This window comes from Nelumbo nucifera, chromosome 8 (assembly GCF_055504915.1).
Source record: "Nelumbo nucifera cultivar China Antique chromosome 8, China Antique-T2T, whole genome shotgun sequence".
Taxonomy (NCBI): domain Eukaryota; kingdom Viridiplantae; phylum Streptophyta; class Magnoliopsida; order Proteales; family Nelumbonaceae; genus Nelumbo; species Nelumbo nucifera.
This window is the reverse complement of record NC_142656.1, coordinates 57,760,017-57,771,472: the sequence shown is the minus strand read 5'-3', so window position 1 is coordinate 57,771,472 and position 11,456 is coordinate 57,760,017. Positions and strand designations below refer to the sequence as shown.

The window sequence follows — 11,456 nt, the reverse complement described above, 5'->3', positions numbered from 1 at the left end:
TTTTTAAATACTTTAAATATCAAAAAATTAATAACTAAGTCATATCTTATATATTATTTCATAAACAAAAAAAGCTAGATTAAATAAGAAATTATATTATATCTTTAAGAAATTATCAAAAACAGAAAAATAATTATAACGATTTGGTAATCTTTGTTAATAAGAATATAAAATATAAAAAATAACTAAACAATGTTATAAATAACTAATTTTGAAATATTACTAAATCATATTTTAAAGATTATTTAAAAAACAAAAAATAGATTAAATAAAAAATGATGTAATAACTTTAAAAAAATTCTTGAAAACATAAAATTAAATATAATAGATTTAATAATATTCAATAATAAGAAGATAAAATATAAATAAGGGAAAATTCCCGATAGGTACACTGTACTTTTAGGCCAAGTACCAATTTAGTACCCAAACTTTAAAACGCGACAATCTAGTACCTGAACTTTCGAAATGCAACAATCTAATACCTACCATTAATGGACAGTCAGTTATGTATATCACGTGACCTCATGTGCAACCATAAAACACATTGTTCATTATCTTCTTTCTAAAAAAAAAACAATGAAACAGAGCCCTCGCCGCTGGCCGCGACCATAACCGCCACCATGGCCAGTAGGAGGGGTGGTATTCTCATTTCGCCACCGTAATCGCCACCATGGCCCACACTTGATGCTGTTCATCAAGAGAAAAAAAGAGAACTACAACGGAGGCATAACAGGAACTGTCGAAGAGGGGAGGGAAAAAAGGGCACTCGCTCCATTGTCATTTTTCCTATTTTCCAGGTAATGACCAACCTAGAAGATCTACCCGGATTTCCAGGCCTCAAGTCCATTTCGGCTATGACCAGGATAGTTACCTGGTGGAAGCTACAAAAGTTATGTTGGACACAGATTCCTTGAAGTGGGTAGATTCCATGAGAGATGAGATGGACTCAATAGAGACCAATGGAGTTTGGACTCTAGTAGATCCACCCCCCGAGGTAAAAGCAATTGGTTGCAAATGGATATATAAGAGGAAGAAGGGCCCCGATGGTAAAGTTGAGACCTAAAAGATTATGAGTATATCCTTTTGCCACTAGATTATGAGGAAACATTTTCGCCAGTGGCCATGCTTAAATCCATTAGGATCCTGCTAGCTGTAGCAGCATACCATGATTATGAGATTTGGCAAATGGATGTCAAAACTGTGTTCCTGAATGGAGATCTTACTGAACATATCTATATACAGCAACCGCAAAGTTTTATAGCTGCAAATCAGGAACACATGGTATGTAAATTAAATAGATCAATATATGTACTTAAGCAAGCTTCTAGAAGTTGGAACATCCGATTTGACTCTACTATCAAAAGGTTTGACTTTGAGCAGAATCCGGATGAGTCTTGTGTTTACAGAAAATCCAGTGGGGATAAGGTTACCTTCTTGGTTCTGTATGTGGACGACATTCTACTCATTGAGAATGATGTAGGAATGTTGACAACGGCGAAAGTATGTCTTTCACAGCAACTCTCCATGAAAGATCTTGGAGAAGTTTCCTATATACTAGGTCTTCAACTCTATAGAGATAGATCGAAGAGGATAATAGGATTATCCCAATTTGCTTACATTGACAAGATAGTCAAGAGATACAACATGAAGAACTCCAAGAAGGGAAATGTTCCTTTCAGCCACGGAATCACTCTCTCTAAACGAATGTCTCCCAAGACTCCCGAGGAGATTGAGAGCATAAAGGGCGTTCCCTATGCATCAGTTGTAGGGAGCATCATGTATGTCATGCTATGCACTCGTCCTGACATTGCTCAGGCAGTGAGTGTGGTAAACAGATTCCAGGCCAACCCAAGGCAAGAGCATTGGACTGATATGAAAAATATACCTAATTGCCTTCAAAGGACAAAAGAGTTTTGTCTGGTATTCGATGGTAGCTCTATTATGGACCCACGCGTAGGATTCTGTCACGGGTCGGTCCACGGGGAGAAAGCCCTGCTTTCCCTTGCGCCTTCCCTTGCGTGCAGACCCTATTGCGGAAACTGAATGGGTGATTTATCCAAGAGACCACCCGAACTCTCCCTTGGGGTGATTTGTCCAAGAGACCACCCGAACTCTCCTCACTCTTTTCTTGGCTGGAAAACTGGATGCTTTATTTCAATTCGTGGCTCCTTAAATAGGAGATTATAGAAGGAAATTCCTAATTAAACTCAAACTCCAACTTGAACTCAAACTCCTAATTACCTACTCCTATTGGTAACACACTCTTACTTAAGATAAGATAAAGATAAGGATAATATAAGATAAGACATAAGGGATAAGGTAAGCTGGCGGTGAGTTGGTGGGCAGAGATAAGTGTGGGCCCAACCTGATGAGCTGTCATGTGGGCCCCGCCCTACTGCTACTGTCAGGCGGTGCGTGCGTCTCGCGGTGCTACTGCTGTAAGGTGCATGCTACTGCCGTGAGGTGTGTGCTGCGTGCTGCGCGCTGTCGGGCAGCGTTGCCGGGCAGTGCGTGCTGCGCGCTGCCGGGTGGAGCGTGCTGTTGTGCGGCGCTGCCAGGCGGTGCCTGCTGCTGTGCGGCCAACTGTGCGTGCTGCTGCCTATGACTGCGCCGTAGTGCGCTGCCGGTTGGTGTGACCATAACATTACACCCCTCCTGGACAATGAGCTTGTCCTCAAGCTCGAATTCCGAATACGGGGCTTGGAACTCTGCCAATGGATCAAACGGCTGCACGCTATCTCTCAGTCCACCAACAGCATGAACAACAGTGACTGCCCCGTATCTCAGTGCATAAAGTTGGATTATTTGATGCAGACCCCAGCCCCCATATTTAGTTTCCAGCTCCCATGCGTAACCATGGCTTATAGTGACTACACGATCTGCTACACTCAGGCCAGCTGCAAGGACATTGAAGTGTTCCCCTCCTCCTGGATCATAAAGTTTGAAGTAGTTTTGTGGAAGATCCACATAACAAAAATCGCGTACTGGACCACGATCCTAGTGTGCTATGTTGTGGATCATAGGAACGCACCGGGTATACTTACAGAAGAGAACCTCAAGAGCAACCTTACCGAAGAGAACCATGCGTTTTAAAATATCCCCTCGGCCTCCCCTATATATATTTTTCTCAATATTGCGGAACATGGGACTGTCGATGAACGCAAGATCCATGCCATCATTATAAACTTGAAAGAGAGTTACCTCCATATCCTGCCCATCCACCTTACATCTCTTGTGCACTTCTGTTTCTTGGATTTCTGCATAGTTACCATACTGTGGTGTCGCAACCATAACTCTATGTCCACACCGAGCCAAGGCCTTCGGTAAAGCCCCGGCAACTTCACCAAGCCCACTTGTCTTCGACAAAGGAGGGCATTCTGCAGATCCCAATATAATGTTCATGACATTGTCCCCGGCCAAAGGAGGAGACTTAACAGTTTCATCCTCCGTGCGTTAATCCTTGGGAATAACTGCGGCTGTAGGGGCAACGATCTGCTGTTCGCTGGATGCTCAGTCTGGACGATGACTGTTTGTGTTGGTGATTCCCTCAAAATTCCCTTCTCTGTTGGAGAGGAATGTTTCCAGCAAGCATCACATCTCCTGGACATCTTCCCTGACCTCACGTACCTCCATGTTGGTCTCTGCAAGTTGGTGTTCCAGTTCGTGGACCTTGGAAGACAGTTACTCCATATCGCCCATGACGTTTGGCTCTAATACCAATTGTTATGGACCCGCGCGTAGGATCCCGTCACGGGTCGGTCCAAGGGGAGAAAGCCCTACTTTCCCTTGCGCCTTCCCTTGCGTGCAGACCCTATTGCGGAAACTGAATGGGTGATTTGTCCAAGAGACCACCCAAACTCTCCCTTGGGGTGATTTGTCCAAGAGACCACCCGAACTCTCCTCACTCTTTTCTTGGCTGGAAAACTGGATGCTTAATTTCAATTCATGGCTCCTTAAATAGGAGATTACAGAAGGAAATTCCTAATTAAACTCAAACTCCAACTTAAACTCAAACTCCTAATTACCTACTCCTATTGGTAACACACTCTTACTTAAGATAAGATAAAGATAAGGATAATATAAGATAAGGGATAAGGGATAAGGTAAGCTGGCGGTGAGTTGGCGGGCAGAGATAAGTGTGGGCCCAACCTGATGAGCTGTCATGTGGGCCCCACCCTATTGCTGCTGTCGGGCGGTGCGCGTGTTTCGCGGTGCTGCTTCCGTGCGATGCGTGCTGCTGCCGTGAGGTGCATGCTGCTGCCTAGTGTTGCTGTCAGGCGGTGCGTGCTGCGCGCTATCAAGCGGTGCGTGCTGCCGGGCAGTGCGTGATGCGCGCTGTCGGGCGGTGCGTGCTGTGCGCTGTCAGGCGGTGCGTGCTGCTGTGCGGCGCTGCCAGGCGGTGCCTGCTGCTATGCGGCCAGCTGTGCGTGCTGCTACCTATGACTGCGCCGCAGTGTGCTGCCGGTTGGCATGACCATAACAAACTCACTACAGATCCAGGGGTATACTAATGTCGACTTCCAGTAAGATCCAGATGATAGAAAGTCTACATCTGGGTATGTTTTCACGATAGGATCGTGTGTCATTTACTGGAGAAGCAGCAAATAAGGGTCCTAAGTAGCGAAAATAACAGTCCCCAACCCAAGCCGAACACATTGTCGTAAGTGAGGATGTCTAATGAATGAAGGTGTTCATTCTGAAATTTGGAATTCAGTACATCACCCATTCCACTATTGTGTGACAACACTGGATCTAAGGGAGATTAATGTTAAAATATAGCATCAACAGAGAATGTGGCAAAACCATTGACTAAGTCATTGACACAGAAAGTGTTTGAGAAACACGTGAAAAGTCTGAGACCCCAGCTTGTACCAAAAGATTGGTCATAAGTGCAAGTGGGAGCTATTAGATAGTGTATGCCCTTAGCTCCAATCAGAATGATGTAAATTATGACATTTAGTGTAAATGAATAAAGTACATATTTGATTCATGTTATTGTGGTGTGTTTCTGTGTAATACCCTTAAACTGGATACATATGAGACTCGTGTTAGTTTATAATCTTCACAGTCGTTGGATTGATCTGGGGAGATCTATCCTGCTAAGGCTGGCACTGATGTGCCACCAAATTGGTTGGGGTAGCATGTCTCAGCTGTCAGGGTGAGACCCGAGGTACATGTAGTGTGAGTTTACTTGAAACCCTGAACCGGACCAGAATTTCAGTATTGCCTTGGATCTTAGAGATTAGTGGGCAAAACTAGAATGTTACATCTAACCTCTAGACCCGATTATGATATTGCACTAGGTGTTGGATTGGGTTATCTTTAAAATGTCAATCAATGAGATCCTTAGAGGGGGTGCGCGCGTGTGTGTGGCGCAATGAGGTGCTTTAGAGGCGCACTTTGCTCGCACTTCGCGTGCACCCGCGTGGCTCACGAAGGGCGGCTTTAGTTTTGGTGCGATGCTGACCGTTGATCACCATTGATGAGACTAACAGCCACGATTCGACCAGGTGTGATCAAGAGACACAATTCAAAGTTAACAGTCATTAACTGTTAACTATTTTTTAAACAGTCACAATGTTTGAAATTGTACAAACTTTTAAGATTAGATTGGTAGCCAAAAGATTTAGTCAAAAGGAAGGGATTGATTACTTTGACACCTATGCACCAGTGGGTAGAACAACTTCTATTAGAACACTCATAGCATTAGCATCCATTTATAACTTATTTGTTCACTAAATGGATGTTAAAACTGATTTCTTAAATGGTGATTTAAATGAAAAGATTTATATGGAATAGCCAGAAAGATTTAATCTTCCTAGAAATGAGAAGAAAGTCTATAAGCTCGTTAAATCACTATATGGATTAAAACAAGCACCTAAATAGTGGCATGAGAAATTTGGTTCTCGCATTCTAGCTTTTGGTTTTAACTATAATAGTGATAATAGATGCTTCCACTCAAAATTCACTGAAAATTATGGAGTGATTGTATGTCTTTATGTTGATGATATGCTTATTATGAGTAAAAATATGGTTGGCATAAATGAAACTAAAAACTACTTATCATCTGACTTCAAGGTGAAAGATTTAGGAGAAGTAGATACCATCTTGGGAATAAAAGTTAAAAAACATAGTAGGGGCTATGCATTAAGCCAATTACATTATATTAAGAAAGTATTTGAGAAATTTAAGCATTTAGGGTTTAAAGAATATAGCACGCCATATGATTCTAGTATAAATCTATTAGAAAATACTGGTAGAGCAATTACACAACTTGAGTATGCTAGTGCAGTAGAAAGTTTGATGTATGCTATGCTTTGTAAGACCTGATATTGCATTTGTAGTAAGTAACTCAGTCGGTTTACAAGTAGTCCCAGTGCAGAGCACTGGAAGGCAATTGGGAGAGTTTTTGGGTATCTCAAGAGAACCTTGGAATTTGGCTTGTTTTACTATGACTATCCAGATGTACTAGAAGGGTACACTGATGCAGATTGGATTACTGGTAATGGAGATAACAAGTCCACCTCTTGATGGATTTTCGTCCCTGGTGAAGGTGCGATCTCTTGGGCATTCAGGAGACAAACTTGTATATCTCACTCAACCATGGAATCCAAATTCATAGCCTTAGCGGCTGCTAGAAAAGATGCTGAATGGATTAGGAATTTATTATTGGATATAAAACTTTGGCCTAGTCCTATGCCTCCAATTTCCATTTACTGTGATAGTTAGGCAACTCTGTCAAGAGCCTACAGTGGTACCTACAATGGTAAGTCCAGACATATAAGTCTGAGACAAATTTTTTAGGCAACTGATTCAAGATATCGCTACAACCTATGTGAGGTCAAGTAAAAACTTGGTTGATCCTCTTACCAAGGGCTTGGCCAGAGAATTGGTAAGAATAACAACCAAAGAGATGGGATTAAAACCTTTTACTTAGTCACTATAATGGTAAGCCAACCTGAACTGAAAAAACCATTAGTATTGGGTTTAATGGGTAACAACAAGTTGTAGTAATGTGACTGTTAGCATTGATACTGAGAAATTCCCCATCACAACATAAATAGTATTGTCCGTTATGATGAGAGGTTGAGTTAAACTCTTAATGAAGTGCTGAAATGTGTCAAATAACGAAACACATAGTGGATCTTCACCTATGTGAACATAAAAGTGGTGTCGCTTCTCATGAGAGTTTGGGTTTACTTTCGAGATTGTTCATGAAATCAAGAAAGAAGCACATGGCCATAACAGTGCTAAGCAAAACTTAAAACTCTTGCAGAGACTAGACATTTTGTGTGTATGGATGTCTCTGGTCTGTCTTGAGAGTAATTGGTTTAAGGTCTTGCCACCAATAATTTTGACAAGGCTCTGAGATATCTATACTAACAAAAGGTTTAAGTTGATAAACACCTTTTGTATGCATAACTGTGTCATAATAGTTTGAATTGAGAGAGAACGATGTAATTGATCAATCAATGTGGGGGATTATTGGATTTTAATCTCATAAGAGATTAAATCCAATGGGTTTGATTGGTCAATTAGATGAGAATTTGCACCTGCACACTTGATTGAAAAAAAAATAGTTTTTCTCTTACAAAATCTTGTTTTGAACTTGTCCCATATTGGAAAATTATAAGCTTTTTTTTTTAGTATTTTAATAGGAGTTGATTTACACTCCTTAGAAATAGTAGAGGAGAGTATGGGGGTTTGATACCACGCAATGCCCGCGTACGCGTGTGCGTGCGTGTGTGCATCGCAATGAAGTGCTTTAGAGGCGCACTTTGCTCGCACTTCGCGTGCACCCGCGTGGCTCGCGAAGGGCGGCTTTGGTTTTGGTGCAATGCTGACCGTTGATCACCATTGATGAGATCAACAGTCACGATTCGATCGAGTGTGATCAAGAGGCACAATTCAAAGTTAACAGTCATTAATTGTTAACTACTTTTTAAATAATCACAATGTTTGAAATTGTGACTGTTCAATGTGCCTTCTCTGAACCAGCACCTACCTTTTCTTCATACTTCTTCATAAACTATTTAAGGAGCATGAATCAGACTTCAAAACACAATTTTGAAATCCACTTTCTCCCTCTCTCAGTCCGATCTGCTACAGTCTTATAGAATGTTTCTCCGGAGATTCTTCAACTTTGCTGGTTGCAGATTCTCATCCAAGGCTCTGTTGTATCCTGGGAACGGATTTGCTTGTAACCCAACTGCAAACTCAGTGAAACTGAATGAGGGCAAATAATGTTCTAAAGGCAGTGTCTTCAGACGCACCTCAGAGCTTCTCCTCCAAAGTTATAGTGACCCCAATTCCCAACAATTTTAGAACGTTATTCTACAATGGAAGTGGAAGCAAGCATGACTTCGATCAAGATGATGAACCAAGATCTTGTTCGACTAGACCAGTTTGATGGAGCAAACTTCAGCCGATGGCAAGACAAGACGATCTTCTTTCTAACCACACTAAAACTATACTATCTGCTGGACCGAATCTGCAATCACTTTCTAAACCCACTAACAAAGACTCAGAAAAACTAAAGAAGGAAAAAGCAAAACGAGAAGACCACTCATTTCTGTGTCGAGAACACATACTGAATGCCTTATCAGACCGGCTCTACAACTTCTACAAGGAACTTGCATCTCCAAAAGAAATCTAGAAGGCCCTGGAATTCAAATACAAGGTGCAAGAAGCAGATACGAATAAGTATCTTATTGTATAATACTTTGATTTCACCATGAACGACCATAAACCCATACTGGAGCAAGTTCATGAACTACAGGTGATAGTCAACAAAATCCGATCCCTTGACATCATCCTTCCTGAATCTTTCCAAGTGGGAGCAATCATTGCCAAACTTCCACCCTCTTGGAAAAATTACAGGAAGAAGCTTTTGCACAAGGTTGAAGAACTTACCTTGGAGCAAATTCAGCAACACCTTCGTATTGAAGAAGAGTCTCGGACTGTTGATCACCGTTGATGAGATCAACGGTCACGATTCGATTGGGTGTGATCAAGAGTCACAATTCAAAGTTAACAGTCATTAATTATTAACTACTTTTTAAACAGTCACAATATTTGAAATTGTAACTGTTCAAGGTGCCTTCTCTGAACCAGCACCTACATTTTCTTCATAAACTATTTAAGGAGCATGAATCAAACTTCAAAACACACAATTTCGAAATCCACTTTCTCTCTCTCTCTTTCTCTCTCTCTCTCTCTCTCTCTCTCTCTCTCTCTCTCTCTCTCTCTCTCTCTCTCTCTCTCTCTCTCTTAGTCTGGTCTGCTACAGTCTTACAGAAGGTTTCTTCAGAGATTCTTCAACTTTGCTGGTTACAGATTCTCGTTCAAGGCTCAATTGTATCTTGGGAACGGATTTGCCTGTAACCCAACAGCAAACTCAATGAAACTGAGTAGGGGCAAATAACGTTCTAAAGACAGTGTCTTCAGACGCGCCTCAAAGCTTCTCCTTCAAAGTTACAATGATCCCAATTCCCAACAGGCTAATTAGCAGCAGCCCAGCTGAGGCGGCTACTATGTCTGTCCTTCCCATAGTGGGGATGGGGGGATCGGGCAAGACCACACTAGCCAAATTGGTCTACAACGATGAATCCATCCAAGAATATTTTGATCCAAGAATTTGGGTCTCTGCGTCTCCAATGACTTACTTTGATGTTAAAAGGCTTGCCACGGTAATCATACACTCCGCTGGCAATACCACATTTGTTTGAAACATCCCCCCGAAGCATTTTAAAAGATAAATGCTGAGGAGTGGAGTCGATTCAGAAAGTTGTTAGGAGATGGTGCCAGTAAAGGAAGCAAAATCCTTGTAACGGCACGCAGTGAGAAGGTTGCATCCATCATGCATAAAAGGGATGGACCTCCTCTAATGCACCATCTGAAAGGATTATCCTTTGAAGATTGTTGGTCCATATTTGTGCGAAAAGCATTTGGTGGTGATGGGGCTAAAAATAACGCAGATGATTTGGAGGAAATTGGAAAGAGGAGCTGGTGTGAAAATAACGCATTGGGAGGGCTAATGCACACCAAAAACTCAAGAAAGGAATGGGAGTTGCTGAGAAAGAGTGAAGTATGGAAGAAATGCGAAAATGATACTAAGATTTTACCGGCACTAAAGCTGAGTTACGATGATTTGCCTTTATTTGAAGCAGTGTTTTGCCTACTGCTCTGTGTTTCCAGAAGACCATGACATCAACAAAACCCTATTGATAAGGCAATGGATAGCACATGGATTTGTGGTGGTTGGAGAAGGTGATGATGAGGTTGATGCCGCTGAGGAGTATTTCAATAACTTGTTGGTTAGGTCGTCGTTTTTCCAAGATGTAGAGATCTAGAGATGAACTTGGTAATTAAAATATGGAATTGCAAGATGCATGACCCCATGAACGATCATGCACAATCAGTGAATGGGAATGAATGCAATGTGTTTGATTTGTGGTCGAACTCAAACTCATTGGTTGATGATGACGATAATGATCAGCAGCAACAACAACAACAGAATAAATTAGCCGCAAGTCGAATTAATATTCATGAAAAAAAGTAAAACTCGTCATTTGTCAGTTGTTGAATTCTGAACATCGTTGAAAGTGGCATCGAAAAGATGCCAGAGGGTATGGGACAATTAACCAACCTCGAACTCGAAATATTAATGGGTTCTGTAGTGGGCAAGGTTGTTGGTGGTGGTATTGGAGATCTGGCGGGCCCTTTAAATCATCTTATAGATTTCAAAGGTGACTGGTTCCACAACCTCAACCTCCATAAACAAGCAGCAAGAGAAGAAATTAGCAGGGCAAAGTCATTACAGGAAAAACACAAACTTCGTAGGCTATGGCTCACCTGGGACTTGTGGTGGCGATTCTTCTGTTCCAGATGATCTAGAAGTCATCAATGATGTGCTGGAAGCTCTCCAACCTCACTCTGATCTGAACTCTTTCTATATAAATGGATTTCCTGGCACAAGATTACCTTCATGGGTTACAATGATTGAACAGGTGATTATTTTGAATTGTCTTAATCTGACCTCTTTACAGAAAGAAGGGAATCAAAACTCGGTGTCACTCAATACACTGTGGATCGAGAATTGCCCCAAACTGATATCTCTGTGGGAAGGTATCCAAGGCTTCACATCACTAAAACAGCTCAAGATTGAAGATAGCCCCAATTTAACAAGGAGATATAACAGAGAGACATGGGAGGATTGGAACAAGATTACTCATATCCCAGATGTCAGAATTTTCAGTTAATAATATATCCAAGGTTATTCCATAAATATGTCCTCTTTATCTGTATGTTCTATTTTTATATTTCAGTAATTTTTTGCTCACTCCGACAAATATAAATTTATTTCTGTCTTTTGTCTTTCTAGCCCACTCGATCTCTCTCTGTATATTTATTTATTTAGTTTCTAGATAAATTGCAATTGCAATCACATTGTTACT

General features: G+C 41.4%; 1 pseudogene; it reads left to right on the top strand.

Moving 5' to 3' along the window:
• The first annotated feature begins 9,479 nt into the window (after nucleotides 1-9,479).
• On the top strand, nucleotides 9,480-11,456 carry LOC148790054 (putative disease resistance protein RGA1; annotated as a pseudogene).